Source organism: Bos javanicus, chromosome 23, assembly GCF_032452875.1.
Source record: "Bos javanicus breed banteng chromosome 23, ARS-OSU_banteng_1.0, whole genome shotgun sequence".
Taxonomy (NCBI): Eukaryota; Metazoa; Chordata; class Mammalia; order Artiodactyla; family Bovidae; genus Bos; species Bos javanicus.
In genome coordinates, this window is record NC_083890.1 from 21,454,325 (window position 1) to 21,478,583 (window position 24,259).

Sequence of the window (24,259 nt, forward strand, 5' to 3'; positions counted from 1 at the left end):
CTTGCTTTTTTATTTTAGAACCTTAGTTTGTAGTACCAGGCAATATACAGTATAAAAATCTATCAAAACTATCCTAATGGAGACAGGGTGTGGGAACAGCCTCTGCGAATGACAAATCAGTTGGAAAGAGACCATGTGCAAAAGAGGGTGCATATTCTCAATTATACATGTGCATATACATATATATCTACAACTATATGGGACATGCATATAAAACATGCATATAAAGCCAACCACAATGTATATATATATAAACATCATATGTTTATATACATACAAACTCTGTAGAAATGTATATAGATTTTATATATACTTACTATATGTCTGAAATCCATATAAATGTTGTTCAGTTCAGTTCAGTTCAGTCGCTCAGTCATGTCCGACTCTTCGTGACCCCATGAATTGCAGCATGCCAGGCCTCCCTGTCCATCACCAACTCCCGGAGTTTGCTCAGACTCACGTCCATCGAGTCAGTGATGCCATCCAGCCATCTCATTCTCTGTCGTCCCCTTCTCCTCCTGCCCTCAATCCCTCCCAGCATCAGAGTCTCTTCCAATGAGTCAACTCTTCGCATGAGGTGGCCAAAGTACTGGAGTTTCAGCTTTAGCATCATTCTTTCCAAAGAAATCCCAGAGCTGATCTCCTTCAGAATGGACTGGTTGGATCTCCCTGCAGTCCAAGGGACTCTCAGGAGTCTTCTCCAACACCACAGTTCAAAGGCATCAATTGTTCGGTGCTCAGCTTTCTTCACAGTCCAACTCTCACATCCATACATGACCACTGGAAAAACCATAGCCTTGACTAGACGGACCTTTGTTGGCAAAGTAATGTCTCTGCTTTTCAATATGCTATCTAGGTTGGTTTAAAATATAGTTGTATATATTTACATTAGAGATATATGGTACATGTATATATAACTATATAGGATACACACACACAGGAAATCTAAATATGTTTCTGGATTTATATCAAGAAATGGATACAATTTATCTCATTTAATATTCACATAATCCTACAAAATTGGCATTATACTCTCCAAATTATAGAAGCAGAAGTGAAATTCAAAATGTTTATATACCTTACTCAAGCCATACAGGGTTTAACTCAGAGCTATATAATGCAAGTGTCCATGTTGTCATTATTCCAATCTGCATCTCTTTTCAGTCAGAATGATTGGAAAAAATTGTCTAATTGATGTTAATCAGCACAAATTGCAAGCAGCAGCAAATCTGTAAATTCCTGTGTGTGTTGCTCATGGCATTGCTTAGGAGCTGTGGCCAAACAACCCATCAAAATCACCTCACTGTATTGGTCTTTTCACACCATGAAAAGGCTAACCTCGTTACTCAAATCCTGTACCACAAAGCTAGTCCTAGACCAACTTGACATGTAGATCAGCACTTCTCGACATTCATGTCCCTATGATTTGGGGATCTTGATAAGGATCGATTAGAGTTCAGTACATCTTGTAGAAGGCCTGTGTTTCTGCATTCCTAGCAAGTCCCCAGATGACGCTAGCCCTGGACCACACTTTGAGAGTCAAGGATCTAGGTAAGCTTGTTCTTACAGAGCTGCTTTATAACTCTTCTTCCTCACCACTGTCTGCCAACAGTTTACCACCTTGCCAGTCATGACAAGTACCCTGGCTCAGTTGAAATTCAGATATTTTTCCCTGCTATGCAATCTCTATTAAATTTACTAGTCCTGTGCTTTAGTGATTTGAATTTTTCTAATTGAAAATTTGCCTACTAAAGTAATCTCAATTAATAAAAATAGTTTTAAATTCAACCCCTCCAGAAAAAGTAACCTGTTATCTTCCATACTTTTATCCAAAAATATATAAATAATGATGAAATATTTGTGCCTGAGATAACCTATCAAGAAACAGGGTTTTTGTCGCCATGTTGTTAGTGTTTGGCAGGGAAATATTTTGGTAAATATCCATTAATAGCTTTTAGGTATTAAAAGTTTGCTTCTTTGGGTAAATGGAGGATTAATCCTGGACCTATTTATAAAATGAGAAGCAGAGGAAAATGCAAGCCATATTCATTTTTTTCTTCTCAATCTCCTCCTAAGCTCTTGGAGTCTTAAGCATAAGAGTTGTTGTGATAGCACATAAATATACATACATGTTTTCCTCAATTTATGTTGGGTTACATCCTAGTAAACCCATCATAAGTTGAAGGTATGACCATCATACCTTAGTCTAGCTTATCTTAAACATTCTCAGAACAGTTAATTTAGCCTACAGTCAAAGCTCAACATTCAGAAAACTAAGATCATGGCATCTGGTTCCATCACCTTCTGGGAAATAGATGGGGAAACAGTGGAAACAGTGTCAGACTTTATTTTGGGGGGCTCCAAAATCACTGCAGATGGTGATTGCAGCCATGAAATTAAAAGACTCTTACTCCTTGGAAGGAAAGTTATGACCAACCTAGATAGCATATTCAAAAGCAGAGACATTACTTTTCCAACAAAGGTCCATCTAGTCAAGGCTATTGTTTTTCCTGTGGTCATGTATGGATATGAGAGTTGGACTGTAAAGAAAGCCGAGCACTAAAGAATTGATACTTCTGAATTGTGGTGTTGGAGAAAACTCTTGAGAATCCCTTGGATGGCAAGGAGATCCAATCAGTCCATTCTAAAGGAGATCAGCCTTGGGTGTTCTTTGGAAGGAATGATGCTAAAGCTGAAACTCCAGTACTTTGGCCACCTCATGTGAAGAGTTGACTCATTGGAGAAGACTCTGATGCTGAGAGGGAGTGGGGGCAGGAGGAGAAGATGACAACAGAGGATGAGATGGCTGGATGGCATCACCAACTTGATGGATGTGAGTTTAAGTGAACTGTGGGAGTTGGTGATGGACAGGGAGGTCTGGTGTGCTGCAATTCATGGGGTCGCAAAGCGTCGGACACGACTGAGCGACTGAACTGAAGTGAACTAAGCAAAATCATCAAACACAAAGCCTATTTTATAATAAAGTATTGAATATCTCTGGAGAAGGCAATGGCACCCCACTCCAGTACTCTTGCCTGGAAAATCCCATGGATGGAGGAGCCTGGTAGGCTGCAGGCCATGGGGTCACTGAGAGTTGGACAAGACTGAGCGACTTCACTTTCACATTTCACTTTCATGCATTGGAGAAGGAAATGGCAACCCACTCCAGTGTTCTTGCCTGGAGAATCCCCGGGGTGGGAGAGCCTGGTGGGCTGACGTCTATGGGGTCACACAGAGTCGGACACGACTGAAGTGACTTAGCAGCAGCAGCATTGAATATCTCATGTAATTTATGGAGTACTCCACTGGAAGTGAAAAAATAAAGTGGTTGGATACAGAATGGTTCTAAATATATTAGTTTTTTATGTGCATGATAATGTGGCTGACTCGGAGCTGCCACCACCCAACATCTCAAGAGAGGATCATACCACATATCCCCAGTCTAGAGGAAAAAAATCACAATTTTCAAAGTACAGCTTCTACTGGATGTGTATTCCTTCTACAATGTCATAAAGTTTAAAATCTTGTGTTGAACCATCATAAATAGGAGACCATTTGTATTGGTCTCTACCCTTCCTGGAACAGAGCTCCTAGAACCCTTGTAACTCCCCAGGAGATAAGTGCACTAGGGGAATCCTTTGATCAAATGAGGAGACTCTAGGTGAGCTCTTGAACGGGAGATGGTTTTCATAAAGGCCAAGCCATGATTAGAAGCTTGAAATGTTCAGCCCCAAACCTTACTTATCTAGATAGAGGAGAAGAGCTGGAAATGGGATTAATAGCTGATCATGCCTATGTGAGAGTCTCCACAAAATACCAACAGCAGGAAATTCAGAGAGCTTCCAGGTTGTAAACACATCCCTGAACCAGGAGAGTGACACATCCCAACTCCATGGGGATGGAAGTTCCTGTGTTTGGTGCCCTCCCCTCCCAGAACTTGCTCTGTATATCTCTTCATCTGTCGGTACCTTTTATCATATTCTTTAATAAAATAGTAAATGTAACTGTCTCCCTAAGTTCTGCGAGCCTCCTTAGCAAATTAGCTGAACCTGTGGAGGGGGTCATGGAAACCTCCAATTGTAGCCAAATGGAACACAAGCTGTGGGTCACCCAAGAACCTTCTACTTGTAGTTGACATCTCAAGTGAAGTAAAATAAGTCTTGTGGGACTGTATCCTTATAGTATCAGAATTGAGTTAAATTATAGTTCACCCAGCTGGTATCACAGATTTGCTTGATGCAGGGGGCGGGGCAGGGGGGGGGTGAAACCCCACACATTTGGCAACCAGTGTCAGAAAAAAAATCATAAGTGAACTGTTTCATGTGAGGAGCAAAAGAGACACACAGGAAAGAAAGACACAACAGGAAAGAATTGGGTTTTTCTAACTCAGTAGTCATTCCTATCACTGCCATTCTCCAATATGTGACTCCAGGGCAAAGACATGATCTAAGTGGCAACCTTCTTCAAAATGATTGTGCTTGCTATAGAGGCATTATTCCAAGGCTTTGGTTATGCTTATTGAGTTAGAACTGTCTCTGTAATATAACGGACTGAATGACAAATGCTTATACTAAATGTTTGATTTTAATTACCTGTAATTAATTTCTTATGTCTGTTTCCTTTTGACACCACATTGAATGTTTTAATATGGGCATGAAATGCCTTTCAATGTTTAAAAAGGATTTCTGTTCTATTCATAATTATAGTTGCAAGCACTTATTCATAAATTTTGTTATTTATAGAATCCTTTAATACCTTACCATTCCACTACCCCAGTATTTAAAAATTAGAAGGTGAACCATTTTAGTTATAGCAAAAATATTGTTATAATACAAATATATATAGGCCTCTATTAAAATCATAATAATAGTCCTAAAACATTCTAATGTCTATTACTACCCAGATTATAATCTAAGCACTTAGTTGTAATAAATTCATAAATGCAGGATTAAATCTAGTCAAGAACCTAATAATGACTAGAGACATATATATATAAAGAAATTGTTAACCAGCAAGTAAAATTTTGTATATTTGCCTCTTATTATTCACTTTGAGTTTTGCGATTCCAGATCAAAACTGGGGACTCTTTACTTTTTAGTATGTTCTTTAGCTCACTAACAGTATACTACAGCTATGTGCTGTCACCATGACCTTATAACCTAGAAAGGAGATTTCCTAAAACTGTGGGAATTTGCAGACAATTTCTTTTTTTTTTCCCATTCCCATATTTGAAAATGCACATATAGTTGTATTAAAACACAAATATTTTTACTATTATAATTATTTTAAGGTAATTAAGAGATAAAATTATAAAATAAATGAAATAATTGGACAAAACTAAATATTTTGCTCAATATGTTTAAGTATCAATTTATACTTATTTGACATATATTTTGGAGAAGGAAATGGCAACCCGCTCCAGTATTCTTGTCTGGAGAATCCCATGGACAGAGGAGCCTGGTGGACCACAGTGCAGTCCATGGGGTCTCAAGAGTCAGATACGACATAGTGACTAAACCACCACCACCAACAACATATATTTTCTTCAGGATCTGGTAGAAATAACTTTTGCCATTAGTCTTGAATCTCTTGATGGATGCAAGTCTTTTAGCATGTATACGTGTATTTTTACATCTAGTCTAAGATTCCTGTGGGTAAAAACCCTGATTATAAATCATTGTGCTTTCACGCTTATAAGCCCAACTCTCAAATATCCTGTGCCCATCTTCATCCAGGTAATCAAGATGGCCTTTCTTCCAAAAGCGCCCACTGTGGTTGAATGCTGAGAGTCTGAAGATAGAAATTTAATTATCTTCCTTTACTCCCATGACTTTACTCTCTTTACTCTCTGATGTAGCTCCCTGCTTTCACTTACACTTTTACCTGTCCCTTTCATCCTGACTTCACATCCTAATACTTGTGATTCTGACATTGTTTCTTGGTTAACGGTATCCTGTGTCTGTACTGGCATGGAAATAACCATCATTCACCTGAGCCTCATCTGTTTGTGGAGTACATAGTAGGTTTTCATAAGCCCTAAGAGCACTCCAAGACTCAGATCTTGATTACCAGCCTTCTCTTTCCATGTATTGTGCCTGCTGGGATAGTGTCCCTGCTGTGCCCTTCTTCCTGGAGGAGATGCGCTTGACTGGATGTGAACAACATTAAAACAGAAGCTGAGATTCCCTTAGCCCTATATGCATTAATTTGAGCTGCTGCAATGCCTTTTCCTTTACCATAGTCTGCTCTTCTTGTCCACCAGAGGACACAACTTCAGAAATTCTGCCTAGATCCAATCCTATCATCCTTCCAGACTCAGTCCACACATGTAAGATAAGTTAATGCATATTTCCATAATTATCTCTAGCAATAAAGAATTCTCTTCTTGAGGTTCAGTTCTTGAATGGTTCAAACCCTTTATAAGGTCTCCATTGTAATTTATAGCTAGCCTCCTTTGGTTTCCCTGTATTTGTCTTTATGGTATCAAATTGGAGAGCATAAATGTTGAAGATTCTGGGATACCTGTAGTCTATCATCAGAAATAGTCAATAACCCTTTTAAACTTTAACATCAACAAAGGAACATAATTTCGCAAATGTGATGAAGCCTCTTAATTTTCTATTACATTGGCTTACTTAAAATAACAAATAAAAATAGATGCTTATACAATGCTTTGCTGATGATGTCATGATCAAATAAGGCTATCCAAAAACACATTATAGTATCCTAATTAAGACTGAGTTTTGAGCCAGACCCTTTGGAAATAAATCCCAGCTCAGTCACTTCCTAGTTGTTCGGTAATATCAGAGTTATTTAGCCTTCCTGGGTAATAATTTCCTAATCTATAAAGTTGGAGTGAAGATAATAGTAATTACATCTTAAGAGAGCTGTTAGGATTAAATTGATTGATTTATGTAAATCATTCAAGTTAACTTCTGGTTCATAGTAAGTGCCTTAAACATGGTGGGATTTATGCTTTCCTTTGTTTGGGACAATGTAGTTTTATCTCTTTTATTTAATATAGTTATACTTTTTATATATTGATGCAGTCTAAATTTACATTCAACTTTCTTAAGAAAGTGCCATAATTTAACTTAAAGAGGTTTAAAGTTAAATATAACATCTAGGTTTATTTACTAAAGTGATTATTTTAACCTCTTTTTTATCATATAAGCTTCAAGTGTATAACATCATAATTGGACATCTGTATGCATTACAAAGTGATTACTACCACAAGTCTAACTGGCATCCATTACCATACAGTTGACCCTCATTACCTATTTTGTCTTCCCCTGAACCCCTTTTTCCTTGTTAACCAGTAATAGGTTTTGCATATTTATGAGTTTGCTTTTGCTTTATTTTGTTTATTCATTTGTTTTGTTTCTTTAGATTCTGCATATGAGTAAAATCATAGTGACTATCTTTCTCCTTCTGACTTATGACCTTCAAGGTCCATCAGTGTTGTCACAAATGGCAGAATTTCTTTCCTTTTTTTCAGCTGAGTAATTTCCTGTGTGTGTGTGTACGTGTGTGTGTGTCTCGTGTGTATACCATATATACATGCAAGTCAGAATCAAGGTTGCTGGGAGAAATATCAGTAACCTCAGATATGCAGATGATACCACCCTTATGGCAGAAAGTAAAGAGGAACTAAAGAGCCTCTTGATGAAGGCAAAGAGGAGAATTAAAAAGCTGGCTTAAAACTCAGCATTAAAAAAACTAAGATATTGGCATCTGGTTCCATCACTTCATGTCAAGTAGATGGGGACACAATGGAAACAGTGACAGACTTTATTCTCTTGGGCTCCAAAATCACTGCAGTTGGTGACTGCAGCCGTGAAATTAAAAGATGCTTATTCCTTGGAAGAAAAACTATGAGAAACCTAGGCAGTGTATTAAAAAGCAAAGACGTCACTTTGTCGACAAAGTCCATATAGTCAAAGCTATGATTTTTCCAGTAGTCGTGTATGGATGTGAGAGCTGGACCAAAAAGAAAACTGAACACCAAAGAATTGATGCTTTTGAACTGTGATGTTGGAGAGTCTCTTGGACTGCAAGGAGGTCAAACCAGTTACTCCTAGAGGAAATCTGTCCTGAATGTTCATTGGAAGGACTGATGCTGAAGTTGAAGCTTCAATACTTTGGCCACCTGATGTGAAGAGCCAGCTCACTGGAAAAGACTCTGATGATGGGAAAGATTGAAGGCAGAAGAAGGGGATGATAGAGGATGAGATGATTGGATGGCATCACCGACTCAATGCACATAAGTTTAAGCAAACTCTGGAAGATGGTGAAGGTCAGGGAAGCCTCTTGTGCTTCAGTCCATGGAGTCTCAAAGATTCAGACATGATTGAGAGACTGAACAACAACATCAACAATTTCTTGTGTGTGGGTGTGTGTCCTATGTGTATACAATACAAACAATATATACATAAGCAATATAATAGATATTGGAGAAGGAAATCACAATTCACTCCAATATTCTTGCCTGGAAAATTTCCATGGACAGTGGAGCCTGATGGGCTACAGTCCATGAAATTGTAGAGTTGTACATGACCAAGCACACGTAAGCATTCTCCTCCAAACTGCAGTTTAGATTACTGTAACTTTGTAGTATAACTTGAAATCCAACTTAATTCTTCTTTCTCAAAATTACTTTGGTTGTTTGGAGTCTTTTGTGATTTCAGACTAATTTTAGGATTATTTGCTCTAGTTCCATGAAAATGCTATCGACATTCGGATAGGGATTTTTTTTTTTTTTTTTTGCATCTGTAGATTGCTTTGGGAAGTAAGAATATTTTAAGATTATTCTTTCATTCAGTCACTGAGCATAGCATATCTTTCCATTTATTTGTGTCTTCTTCAATTTTTTTTTCATCAATGTCTTATAGTTTTCAATGTACAGGTCTTTTTTATTCTTGGTTACATTTATTTCTCGGAGAAGGCAATGGCACCCCAACCTGTACTCTTGCCTGGAAAATCCCATGGATGGAGGAGCCCGGTAGGCTGCAGTCCATGGGGTCGCTAAGAGTCGGACATGACTGAGCCACTTCACTTTCACTTTTCACTTTCCTGCATTGGAGAAGGAAATGGCAACCCATTCCAGTGTTCTTGCCTGGAGAATCCCAGGGATGGGGGAGCCTGGTGGCTGCCATCTATGGGGTCACACAGAGTTGGACACAACTGAAGTGACTTAGCAGTAGCGCATTTATTTCTAGGTATTTTATTCATTTTGATGCAACTGTAAATGGGGTTGTTGTTTAACATTTCTTTCTAATAGTTTGTTGTTATTGTATAGAAATGTCACAGATTTCTGTATATTGATTTTACATCCTGTTAATTTCCTAAATTGCTCTCATCTCACATGCTAGTAAACTAATGCTTAAAATTCTTCAAGCCAGGCTTCAGGAATACGTGAACCGTGAAGTTCCAGATATTCAAGCTGGTTTTAGAAAAGGCAGAGGAACCAGAGATAAAATTGCCAACATCCACTGGATCATCAAAAAGGCAAGAGAGTTCTAGAAAAACATTTATTTCTGCTTTATTGGCTATACCAAAGCCTTTGACTGTGTGGATCACAATAAACTGTGGAAAATTCTGAAAGAGATGGGAATACCAGACCACCTGACTTGCCTCCTGAGAAACCTGTATGCAGGTCAGGAAGCAACAGTTGGAACTGGACATGGAACAACAGACTGGTTCCAAATAGGAAAAGGAGTACATCAAGGCTGTATATTGTCACCCTGCTTATTAACTTATATGCAGAGCACATCATGAGAAATGCTGGGCTGGAGGGAGCACAAGCTAGAATCAAGATTGCCATGAGAAATATCAATAACCTCAGATATGCAGATGACACCACCCTTATGGCAGAAAGTGAAGAAGAGCTAAAGAGCATCTTGATGAAAGTGAAAGTGGAGAGTGAAAAAGTTGGCCTAAAGCTAAACATTCAGAAAACTAAGTTCATGGCATCTGGTCCCATCACTTCATGGCAGACAGATGATAAAACAGTGGAAACAGTGTCAGACTTTATTTTTCTGGGCTCCAAAATCACTGCAGATGGCGATTGCAGCAATGAAATTAAAAGACTCTTACTCCATGGAAGGAAAGTTATGACCAACCTGGATAGCATATTCAAAAGCAGAGACATTACTTTGCCAACAAAGGTCTGTCTAGTCAAGGCTATGGTTTTTCCAGTGGTGATGTATGGATGTGAGAGTTGGATGATAGAGAAAACTGAACACTGAAGAATTGATGCTTTTGAACTGTGGTGTTGGAGAAAATTCTTGACAGTCCCTCGGACTGCAAGGAGATCCAGCCAGTCCATCCTAAAGGAGATCAGTCCTGGGTGTTCATTGGAAGGACTGATGTTGAAGCTGAAACCAGTACTTTGGCCACCTGGTGCAAAGAGCTGATTCATTTGAAAAGGCCCTGATGCTGGGAAAGATTGAGGGAAGGAGGAGAAGGGGACGACAGAGGATGAGATGGTTGGATGGCATCATTGACTCAATGGACATGGGTTTGGGTGGACTCTGGGAGTTGGTGAGGGACAGGGAGGCCTGGTGTGCTTCGGTTCATGGGGTTGCAAAGAGTCGGACACGACTGAGCGACTGAACTGAACTGAATTTACTAAATTAATTTATTCAGACTTAAATTGAAGAAAGTAGGGAAAACCACTAGACCATTCAGGTATGACCTAAATCAAATCCCTTATGATTATACAGTGGAAGTGAGAAATAGATTTAAGGGCCTAGATCTGATAGATAGAGTGCCTGAGGAACTATGGAATGAGGTTCATGACATTGTACAGGAGACAGGGATCAAGACCATCCCCATGGAAAAGAAATGCAAAAAAGCAAAATGGCTGTCTGGGGAGGCCTTACAAATAGCTGTGAAAATAAGCGAAGCAAAAAGCAAATGAGAAAAGGAAAGATATAAACATATGAATGCAGAGTTCCAAAGAATAGCAAGAAAGATAAGAAAGCCTTCTTCAGCGATCAATGCAAAGAAATAGAGGAAAACAACAGAATGGGAAAGGGATCTCTTCAAGAAAATTAGAGATACCAAAGGAACATTTCATGCAAAGATTGGCTCGATAAAGGACAGAAATGGTATGGACCTAACAGAAGCAGAAGATATTAAGAAGAGGTGGCAAGAATACACAGGAGAACTGTACAAAAAAGAGCTTCACGACCCAGATAATCACGATGGTTCGATCACTGACCTAAAGCCAGACATCCTGGAATGTGAAGTCAAGTGGGCCTTAGAAAACATCACTACGAACAAAGCCAGTGGAGGTGATGGAATTCCGGTTGTGCTATTTCAAATCCTGAAAGATGATGCTGTGAAAGTGCTGCACTCAATATGCCAGCAAATTTGGAACACTCAGCAGTGGCCACAGGACTGGAAAAGGTCAGTTTTTATTCCAATCCCAAAGAAAGGCAATGCTAAAGAATGCTCAAACTACCGCACAATTGCACTCATCTCACATGCTAGTAAAGTAATGCTCAAAATTCTCCAAGCCAGGCTTCAGCAATATGTGAACCGTGAACTTCCTGATGTTCAAGCTGGTTTTAGAAAAGGCAGAGGAACCAGAGATCAAATTGCCAACATCCGCTGGATCATGGAAAAAGCAAGAGAGTTCCAGAAAAACATCTATTTCTACTTTCTTGACTATGCCAAAGCCTTTGACTGTGTGGATCACAATAAACTGTGGAAAATTCTGAAAGAGATGGGAATACCAGACCACCTGATCTGCCTCTTGAGAAATTTGTATGCAGGTCAGGAAGCAACAGTTAGAACTGGACATGGAACAACAGACTGGTTCCAAATAGGAAAAGGAGTTTGTCAAGGCTGTATATTGTCACCCTGTTTATTTATCTTCTATGCAGAGTACATCATGAGAAACGCTGGACTGGAAGAAACACAAGCTTGCCGGGAGAAATGTCAATAACCTCGATATGCAGATGACACCACCCTTATGGCAGAAAGTGAAGAGGAACTAAAAAGCCTCTTGATGAAAGTGAAAGTGGAGAGTGAAAAAGTTGGCTTAAAGCTCAACATTCAGAAAACAAAGATCATGGCATCTGGTCCCATCACTTCATGGGAAATAGATGGGGAAACAGTGGAAATAGTGTCAGACTTAATTTTTCTGGGCTCCAAAATCACTGCAGATGGTGACTGCAGCCATGAAATTAAAAGACGCTTACTCCTTGGAAGGAAAGTTATGACCAACCTAGATAGCATATTCAAAAGCAGAGACATTACTTTGCCAACAAAGGTTCATCTAGTCAAGGCTATGGTTTTTCCTGCGGTCATGTATGGATGTGAGAGTTGGATTGTGAAGAAGGCTGAGTGCCGAAGAATTGATGCTTTTGAACTGTGGTGTTGGAGAAGACTCTTGAGAGTCCCTTGGACTGCAAGGAGATCCAACCAGTCCATTCTGAAGGAGATCAGCCCTGGGTGTTCTTTAGAAGGAATGATGCTAAAGCTGAAACTCCAGTACTTTGGCCACCTCATGCGAAGAGTTGACTCATTGGAAAAGACTCTGATGCTGGGGGGATTAGGGGCCAGAGAAGAAGGGGACGACAGAGGATGAGATGGCTGGATGGCATCACTGACTCGATGGATGTGAGTTTGGGTGAACTCCGGGAGTTGGTGATGGACAGGGAGGCCTGGCGTGCTGCGATTCATGGGGTCGCAAAGAGTCGGACACGACTGAGTGACTGATCTGATCTGAACAGTTTTTTTGTTGGCGTTTCTTAGGATTCTCTCTATATATATTAATAGTATTGTGACATCTGCAAATCATGAGTGCTTTACTTTTTCTTTTCCTATTTAGATGTCTTCTCTTTTTCTTGCCTAAATGCTGCGGCTTGGACTTCCAATGCTATATTAACTATGAAAATGAAAGTGAAAGTGTTAACATGCTCAGTCAAACAAGACTAGAATATCCACAATTGTCTGCCCATAGTGGGCATTCTTGTCTTGTTCCTGATCCTACAGAGAAAGATTTCAGCTTTTGACCACTATCATTTTAGCTGTGGGTTTGTCATATATGGGCTTATTATGCTGAAATACATCCCGTCTATATCCATTTTGTTGAATGTTTTAATCGTAAATGGATGGCAAAGTTTGCCAGATTCTTTTTCTTTATCTATTGAGATGATCATTTTTATTCTTCATTTTATTAATGTGACATGTCATGTTGATTGACTTGTGGATGAGACATCCTTGCATCTCTGAATGAATCCCATTTCATTGTGGTATAGGATCCTTTTAATATGTTGTTGGATTCAATTTTCTAATATTTTTTGAGGATTTTTGCATGTTTGTTCAAGGATATCAGCCCGTTACTTTTTTTTTTTTTTTTTGATGATGATGTCTTTGCTGGCTTTGATATCTGGGTAATACTGGCTTTGTAAAATGTATAGCAATAAATGCTGGAAAGGGTGTGGAGAAAAGGGAACTCTTACATTGTTGGTGGGAATGCAAACTAGTACAGCCTCTATGGAGAACAGTGTGGAGATTCCTTAAAAAACTGGAAATAGAACTGCCTTATGATCCAGCAATCCCACTGCTGGGCATACACACTGAGGAAACCAGAAGGGAAAGAGACACGTGTACCCCAATGTTCATCGCAGCACTGTTTATAATAGCCAGGACATGGAAGCAACCTAGATGTCCATCAGCAGATGAATGAATAAGAAAGCAGTGGTACATATACACAATGGAGTATTACTCAGCCATTAAAAAGAATACATTTGAATCAGTTCTAATGAGATGGATGAAACTGGAGCCTATTATACAGAGTGAAGTAAGCCAGAAAGAAAAACACCAATACAGTATACTAACGCATATATATGGAATTTAGAAAGATGGTAACAATAACCCTGTGTACGAGACAGCAAAAGAGACACTGATGTATAGATCAGTCTTATGGACTCTGTGGGAGAGGGAGAGGGTGGGAAGATTTGGGAGAATGGCATTGAAACATGTATAATATCATGTATGAAACGAGTCGCCAGTCCAGGTTTGATGCACAATACTGGATGCTTGGGGCTGGTGCACTGGGACAACCCAGAGGGATGGTATGGGGAGGGAGGAGGGAGGAGGGTTCAGGATGGGGAACACAGGTATACCTGTGGCGGATTTGTTTTGATATTTGGCAAAACTAATACAATATTGTAAAGTTTAAAAATAAAATAAACTTAAAAAAATAATAAAATAAAATGTATTTTATTGGTTTCTCCTGTCTTCATTTTTTAGGAGAATATGAGGAAAAATAGGTATTAAATCTTATTTGAATGCTATGTATTATTCACCAGTAAAGCTATTTGGTCCTTTTCAGCAAAACTGATCATACAAGTGAATGCTAGATTGCCATAGCATGATTTTTTTTGGATGGAGTAAATAATTTTTTCAGTTCATTTGGCAAGAAAAACTATAGATTCTGTTTTGAATGGCAATCCTAAATCAGCAGTGCATACAACATAGAGCAGTTCTTTTACATTAAACAAGAAAGTAAAAATATAGATATCAAGTTTGTCATTATGAGCAACTATCAGTTCAGTTCAGTTCAGTTGCTCAGTCATGTCCGACTCTTTGAGACCCCATGGACTGTAGCACGCCAGGCTTCCCTGTCCATCACCAACTCCTGGAACCGGCTCACACTCATGTCCATTGAGTCGATGATGCCCTCCAATCACCTCACCCTCTGTCGTTCCTTTCTCCCACCCTCAATCTTCCCCAGCATCAGGGTCTTTTCCAAGGAGTCAGGTCTTCGATCAGGTGGCCAAAGTTTTAGAGTCTCAGCTTCAGCATCTATAGAACTAATTAAAGGAAGGGGTTACAATTACAGTTGTTAACTGTAATTGTAATTACTGTGTATTTGCTTTGTATTGGACATTCATGTAAAAGAAATGATTTACATTTAATCCTCACAAATATAATGGAACTACCTATATTATACCCACATTATATATAAGAAATTCCAAAAGACAGAATCTTGGCTTCTTCCAGTATTACAGTTAATTCAGAAATCTTTCAGATAAGCTCTTGATCTTTAATGCCATCTTCTGCAGATTGCACCTGTGTGTCTCCCAGAGAGGAAACCTACTCATATAAACTTATAAGTATCATAGGGGGTGGGGCTTCCCAGGTGACTCAGCCAATGCAGGAGACATGAGCTTTATTCCTGGATCAAGAAGGTCCCCTGGAGAAGGAAATGGCAACCCACTCCAGTATTCTTGCCTGGGAAATCCAGGGACACAGGAGGGTGGCAGGCTACTCATGCTGTCACAAAAGAGCTGGACACGACTTAGTGACTAAACAACAATAAATTTTAGGGGCAGGTTCTGAGATACATGCTCATCCTCTGGTCTTTCCTTCAGCTACAGGGTTTGTGTGTGTGTGTGGGGTGGTGGGGTTGGTTTTTTTTGTTGTTTTCTTGTTTTTTGTTGTTATTTTGGTTTTGTTGTTGCTGCTGCTTGTTTTATTGTGGGTTCCTGACCTCCTAAGCTAGTACTGACACAATATCTTTTTTAAAAAAACTGGAGGATAATTGCCTTACAATGTTGTGTCAGTTTCTGCTATACAACAATGAAAATGAGTCATAAGTGTATGTATACATATATCCCCTCTCTCTTAAGCCTCCCTCCTACCCAACCCTGCCCACATCGCACCCCTCTTGGTCTGCACAGAGCCCTGGGCCAGGCTCCTTGTGTTATACAGCAGCTTCCCACCGTCTAGTCTACACATACTAATGTACACGTCATTGTTACCCTCCCTATTCATCCCACCCTCTCTTTCCCCTACTGTGTCCTCAAGTCCATTTTCTGTTTCTACATCTGTGTCTCTATTTCTGCCCTGTAAATACATTTCAGTACCATTTTCCTAGATCCCATATATATGCATTAATATGCAATATTTGTTTTTCTTTTTAGCATGATTTTTAAGTTGAGGCTATGTCTTCTAGACATGATATTTTCTCTGATGAGGAAAAAGTGTTAATGACAATGTATTATATCTAAAGTTCTTGTGATGAATAGGCACATAATAAACTTCTGCCTTTTTTCTATAAATTGAAAAATTGTTCCCTGATTCATATAAGGACACTTTCCAAGTAGCACCAGCTTCTGCTCCTTCTCAGAGGAAAGGAAACAAAAGGCTTAAGTATAGAATAATATTATAAGATGAAATTTCTCAATTGAATTTATGGCCAAAGTCATTTCTATTAGCTTGAGTAGGTACATTTCCATGCAGAATAAGAATTTGCAGAACTGATTCAATAATTCACAATGTACAAGGCAGAGAAAAGCATGCTGTAATGTTAGGTCTTCAGAAAACAGATTTCAGTTGATCCAGAAACTAGAAGCAGAGATTTACTAAAATTAAATTCAACCCACAAAGATGGAATTATAAACAATGTGACTAGATTAGCTTTGAGCAATGATTTTTTTTTTTTCTATCTTGGTTTAAATACATCTACACTATGAAAACCAATTGGAGAGTTTTGCTCCTGTGGGCTGAAATATTAGGGCTTTCTGTGTATGCTTTTATGATTATCAGGATGAAATATGATAGTGCCATTTTTAGCTTGCTATTATCTCTGATGGATGTCATCCTAACACAATTGCTTGTACAGCATATGTCAGAAACAAGTCACACTTGTCTAAAACAGCTATTTCACTAGGCAAATCTGGCTCTTTTGGCTACATTCTGAACGTAAGTCTCAAAATGCTTTAAAAATAGAAAGTGAAGAACTAAAACAATGCTGATAAAAAAACTTATTTGGAAAAGGTACAGGTAGACCTATTACTCTTAGTGTCGTTCAGCACTGATTGTAACAAAAGGAATCATCCGTACTTCTGCATAATTAAAGGATCAGAATTTTTTTGTTTTGCTTTTTGTTTTTGTTATTTGTTTCTTTCTCCCAAGGGTTTTTATTGTATCTTATAACCCATTTTCTAAAATATTTCATTTATAATTCTGGAGGCCCCTTGCTCTACCTAGATGTAAATAGTTATTAAGGAACAAATACAGCAGAAATTGTCCAAAATAAGTTGTGGACATTGTCTATTAAAATAATCATTTAAGAACCTAAATACTCATTTCAGTTTGTGAAACAATTAATTTTCAATGATGTTTCTGGTTTTCTTGTACTCTTTTCTTCCCTGTCTTGAAATTATAAGAAAAGAAAAAAGTAAATACAGTTCCGTGTTTTCGTAGAACCTTAACCCAGCACTTATGGCATCACAGAGACCACCCCATCTACGTGTAGTGAATTGAAGTAAAAAGAAAATACATTGTGTTTTCCAGACTATTTTTTATGCAGCAGTTGAGTGATCTTAAAATCTAATAAAAAGGAAAATGATATTTTTAAAAGACTTTTCCAGAGCTTCTTATCACATATGCACTCAGTTCAGTTCAGTTGCTCAGTCCTGTCCAACTCTGAGATCCCATGAACTGCAGCGCGCCAGGCTTTCCTGTCCATCACCAACTCCCAGAGCTTGGTCAAACTCATTTCCATTGACTCAGTGATGCCATCCAACCATCTCATCCTCTGTCGTCCCCTTCTACCCCTGCTTTCAGAGTCTTTTCCAATGAGTTGACTCTTTGCATCAGATGGCCAAAGTATTAGACCTTAGCTTCAGCATCACCTCTTCTAATGAATATTCAGGATTGATTTTCTTTGGGATTTACTGGTTTGATCTCTCTGCAGTCCAAGGGACTCTCAGGAGTCCTTTCCAACACCACAGTTCAAAAGCATCAATTCTTTGGTGCTCAGCCTTTTTGTTCCAAATCTCACGTCCATACATGAATACGGGAAAAACCATAGCTTTGACTATATGGATCTTTGTTGACAAAGTAATGTCTCTGCTTTGTGTCTAGATTTGCTAAGTTAGTGATAGATTTTCTTCCAAGGAGCAAATGTCTTTTAATTTCATGGCTGTAGTCACCATCTGCAGTGATTCTGGAGCCCAAGAGAATAAAGTCTGTCACTGTTTCCATTGTTTCTCCATCTATTTGCCATGAAGTGATGGAACTAATGAGTAGTGTAATACACATCCTCCAGATTTAAAACCTATTACATTTTTGCCAACTTTTGCTTTATATTAAGGCTTCCCAGGTGGTGCTGCTGCTGTTGCTTCAGTCTTGTCTGACTCTGTGCGACTCTATGGACAGCAGCCCACCAGGCTTCTCTGTCCATGGGACAGAGGCAAGAATACTGGAGTGGGTTGCCATTTCCTTCTCTGGGTGGAGCTAGCACTGGAGAAGAAAGAACCTGGTTGCTGATTCAGGAGATGTAAGAGACAGAGGTTCAATCCCTGGGTCAGGAAGATCCCCTGGAGGAGGGCATGGCAAACCACTCCAGTATTCTTGCCTGGAAAATCCCATGGTTGGCTATAGTCCATGTGATCACAAAGACTTGAACATGACTGAAACAACTTAGCACATGTGCACTTAGCACACATAAGGTGGCCAAAGTATTGTATTGTTTAGGTATAGGTAGAGAGTTCCAGAAATTTCTGCTTTATTGACTATGCCAAAACCTTTGACTGTGTGGATCACAATAAACTGTGGAAAATTCTGAAAGAGATGGGAATACCAGACAACCTGACCTGCCTCTTGAGAAACCTATATGCAGGTCAGGAAGCAACAGTTAGAACTGGACATGGAACAACAGATTGGTTCCAAATAGGAAAAGGAGTACGTCAAGGCTGTATATTGTCACCCTGCTTATTTAACTTATATGCAGAGTACATCATGAGAAACACTGGGCTGGAAGAAGCACAAGCTGGAATCAAGGTTGCCAAGAGAAATATCAATAATCTCAGATATGCAGATGACAGCACCCTTATGGCAGAAAGTGAAGAGGAACTAAAAAGCCTCTTGATGAAAGTGAAAGAGGAGAGTGAAAAAGTTGGCTTAAAGCTCAACATTCAGAAAACGAAGATCATGGCATCCGGTCCCATCACTTCATAGCAGATAGATGGGGAAACAATGGAAACAGTGTCAGACTTAATTTTTCTGGGCTCCAAAATCACTGCAGATGGTGACTGCAGCCATGAAATTAAAAGACGCTTACTCCTTGGAAGGAAAGTTATGACCAACCTAGATAGCATATTCAAAAGAAGAGACATTACTTTGCCAACAAAGGTCCATCTAGTCAAGGCTATGGTTTTTCCAGTGGTCATGTATGGATGTGAAAGTTGGACTGTGAAGAAGACTGAGCACTGAAGAATTGATGCTTTTGAACTGTGGTGTTGGAGAAGACTCTTGAGAGTCCCTTGGACTGCAAAGGAGATCCAACCAGTCCATTCTAAAGGAGATCAGTCCTGGGTGTTCTTTGGAAGGACTGATGCTGAAGCTGAAACTCCAATACTTGGCCACCTCATGTGAAGAGTTGACTCATTGGAAAAGACTCTGATGCTGGGAGGGATTGGGGGCAGGAGGAGAAGGGGACGGCAGAGAATAAGATGGCTGGATGGCATCACTGACTTGATGGACATGAGTTTGGGTGAACTCCAGGAGTTGGTGATGGACAGGGAGGCCTGGCGTGCTGCCAGGTTCATGAGGTCATAAACAGTCAGACACGACAGAGTGACTGGACTGAAATGTGGTATAAGTAATCAAGTGTCAGTTTGTATTGTTTGGGTATCTCCAAGAAAATGTACGTTTTCTTACAGATTCACGATAACATGATTGCAGCTAATAAAATTAACAGCAATCTTTTGGTAGTGTTGAATACCCATCCATGTCAGATTTCCTCTATTGCCTCCTAAATATATATTTTACAAGTTTATTTATTCAAATATATGATAAAACAATGTCTAAAGTTTGTGTTAGTTTTATATATATCTAGTTTCTTTAAATTGATACTCCCCCTTTTTTTCTCTTGTCACTGACACATTTTATCAACAGTATCGATAATGCTGTATAAATGTCTCATATCTGTGGCTGTTTTCTTTCTCGTGGAATCTTTTAACTTGCTTTCCTATCCTGTATCATAATAATGGACATTATCTCTAGAAGTTGGTTAGATTCTGGTTCCAGTTTTGACAAGATTGTTTCATGGAAGGTACCAGGTGCTTCAAATCGCTTCATGTCAAAGGGCACAAAATGACTAGTTATCCTAATTCTGAGGCTAATATGAAAGTTGAACCCAGGTGTTGGGAGCCTGATTAGATATTCTCATCAAACTTTTTGCTAATAGGTTCATAACTGGTGACTGTTAGCACAATCAGTTTCTTCTTAGGGTGTCAAAAGGGAGATTTTTCTGTTCTGTCTTTACCTTCGTGTTTGCTGGCGGAGATTATCTGACTTTGCTCTTGCTGGTCCTTTGGCCCTTTTGCCCGTATTGTATGGCTTCCCTAATGGATCGGCAGGTAAAGAATCTGCCTGCAATGCAGGAGACACAGGTTTGATCCCTGGTTTGGGAAGATTCCTGGGGAAGGGAAATGGCAACCCACTCCAGTATTCTTGCCTGGGAAATCCCATAGACAGAGGAGCCTGGCAGGTGACAGTCCATGGGGTCACAAAGAGTCGGACACGACTGAAGTGACTGAGCATGCACACACGCCCTTGTTGTGGGGTTTGTGGGCTTCACTGTCATCTAGCTGTGCCAAGGAGATTAGCAATGTGTTGTTATTTTTCTCTGTCCTGTTTTCTCTTCCTCTGTCTAACCCTGTTTGGGTTTGGTTTTCAAGAGGGAATCTCAAAGAGATTTAAAAAATCTATGTTAGTGCAGTGATATCCTCTATGTCACCTTCATGTTTGAAAGTCTTCTTTAACCAATCCTTTCTATGTGCATCCGCAGCTTCCCATTTCTGTTCTCTTTTTTCCCTCCTAAACATTTCTTGTCCAATTTGCAGTTTAGTTTCCATTAATAAAATGGAAGGGCAGAGCTGATTTTGCATATATAAACTGTAGCTAATTACACAGCTGTGTGCCAGAATTACATAGGACCTTATTTGTGAAAAACTAAAACTTACTTCTGCAGTCTAAAATCTGTCTCTAGTATCATTTTCATTTATCAAGAGGCACAGAATAATTCTGGTATCAGATTGTCCCAAGGTATTTCTTGAAGCCGTTGCTCTCTTTTATTTACTTTTACTGGAAATATCATCACTTTACTCCTCCCTTGACAGTTCTTGGTCATGTTAGAACGTCCTCTACAATTCCTTGGAACTTATTGACATTCTCAGATGCTTTTGCCAATAAGATTTTTAATTTGTGGTTTTAGATGTATAGTTCAATTGTACCTGGATTGTGGCCATTTGCATTGTTCATATATCATCCTTTTATTTTATGAAAATATGTGTATCCCCATCCCAACATTCACCCTAAGTTATTCCCCTTGGAGGGGAACACATGAGACTTATAGCAGAGACTGTGGGCTCATTAATATTAGCTTCTCCTCCTAGGGACTGAGCACTGCACTCAGGAACACTTACTTGTCTCTAAACCCAGTATGTGAAGTCTAAAAGATATGGTTAGAACAGCAGATAATATTTTGTATTTGCCTCTATAAGCTGCCTTGTTTATAAAAGAATAACTAAAGGTTACTAAATAAGATGCTTGCAATAAGAAGAAATTCAGTCATTTACTTTGGATTTGGGATTTCATCATAATTAACAGTACCACGTTCATACCCTTCCTTCCCATTAGATAAAAGTTACCGGGCTGTATATTTGGACTGGCAGGTATGGATAAATTACACCAAATTAAACTAAATGGTTGTACAAAGAAGCCAGTAAAGACCATCAGAGAACAAGCCACAATTATCTGTTTTCACTGTAGAAAATGCTGACGTTAGAAGACAGTTGGCAACCAAATGTTTCCACCAGCAGAGTGTGATTCAAAGGGTGTCCCCAAATCAAATTTACATCAACATAAGTCAGCCTCAGAGCACCTCTCATCCTTTCCAATACTAAAATTCTTATCATCAGGCTTTAACAACACCTGTCTTTCCCACATAGTTGATTTGTAAATACTGAGATAATTCACCTTAAATTTGACCAAGACATCCATGTTCCTAAGTCATTTTAGGTCAATATTCAAAAACTGTATTAGGTGTTTGTGTCAACCAACTGGCTGGTCACGGTGCTGCTGTATTTAGGTGAGTCCACTGATCATCATAGCTCATTTGGTAAAGAATCTGCCTGCAGTGCAGGAGACCTGGATTTGAATCCAGGGCTTGGAAGATCCCCTGAAGAAGGAAATGGCAACCCACTACAGTATTCTTGCCTGGAGAATCCCATGGACAGAGGAGCCTGGCAGGCTACAGTCCATGGGATCGTAAGAGTCGGACACAACTTATGAGTAAACCACCACCACTGATCACCATATTACATGCGTGTGTGTGCATATGCATATGTGTATTACGACTTTGTATTTATGACTTTAAGTATAACTATGTGTATCAGTGTCTTAACCACATACAGGAAAATTATTTTTGAAAACTTCAAAACACATAATTTGACTGTCCCTAATTGATTATACTAGGCCTGGTGCTGCAGCCCACGGGGTTGCAAAGAGTCGGACACGACTGGGTTATTGAACAACAACAACAATTGATTATACTATAAGGACAAAAAGAGCTACAGTGAAATGTAAAACAGGATTCAGTGATGGCATCAATATTTTCAATAACAATATTGAGATTGTTATTATGAAACTATTAAATATACACTGAAGGATGAGGCAAATATGCAGTTATGTTAATGGTATGTGGAACTAAAGTTTAACATACAAGAAATGCACATAAAATATTTTAAAAAGATTATCAAAACCCCTATATCTTTACATTTAAATTGATAGTATGGATACAAACTCTTTATCTGCAGAAACATCTTTATTGGCTTTAACTGCTGAAAAGGGCCAGTATCCCAACCCACTAGCAATGATTACCCATCACCCAGAAGTGGACTCAACTTTATTTTCTGCAGAAAGCAAGTAGAGCTTCTCACAGATCTGACTGGTTCTAGATCTGACTGGGATAGAGAATATATTATATATTGGGATACAGAAAACAAAATATTTATCAAATATTACTGATGCTGTGCTGAAAGGAAATGAGTCTATTTGAAAGGGTGTCTCTGGTTAAAAATGGGATAATTTGAGCATCACAAAAAGCAGTGACTGCAACTGATCGAAACCCTCAAATATGTTACAAAATCCATGATTTCACACTGAAAATAAAAAGAGCTAAATTGGTAAACTTGAAAGTTTTCTAGTACATCAATTTCAATGTATCCTGCCTATCCTATATCAAGTGCTCTTCAAGATAATCAAATAGTTGATGGACAGTTGCTCTTAGAAAATAATTCCAATGAAAGAACTTCAATTTCCCTTAAAGTAAGTCAGTAGTAGAGATGAGGAAGTGGAGGAGTGAGATAGAAATAAGACAGATTTGGCTATTCCTGACAATTGCATAGAATTTGTGAAATGAGTGTACATAATTCTTTATTATACTCTTCTCTCTTTTTTTAGGTATGTTTATATAATGAAATGTTTAAAAATGCCAAAACACAGTGTGAGGGATTTGGAGAAGTACTGATTCTGTCTGTGTGGGTGCACAGAGAGTGGAACCACCACTACATTCTCTAAACAGCAAGGATGGTGTGAAAATGCCAGATCCAGGAGAGACAGTGAACACGAACATTAGGAAGGTCACCATTATGCTCACCCCATGGGAACAGCTTGCATTTATTTGAGAATTGAATGGATGAAAGTTAGAATAAGGACAGAGATTTTTAGCGATTTTGATTTTACACATTGATTAGCCACAGAAGGTTTTTGAGAACTGGATTAAACCATTTCAACTGGGTCTTAAAGTTATATTTTTGTTGGTACAGGGAATGATCTGGATTAAGAAGTTGAACATTGCTGAAAGAGGAGTTAGCTGGCATATTAATATATTATTCCAGACAACAGAATGTGAGTGAATAAACTAGAAGATTTAAAATGAGAGTGCAGAGGAGACAATGCATATGAAAGAAACTGGAGATTTAGAAGCATGGAAATGGCATGACACTTTGAATGTGGAGGAAGAATGGAGAGAAGTTAAATAAATCTGTATCTGTTTATTGAAACTCCTTAAGAGAAAAGGAATGATTAGCAAATTACTAAGAGGCGGCTTTTCTCTTTGCTAGATTTAACCAGGAATTTGTGTGTGTGTTTGTATGTGTGCACTGTGTTGTGCATTTCATTAATATTCCTCTTATTTTTATTATTTATCCTTCTCATTCACTGT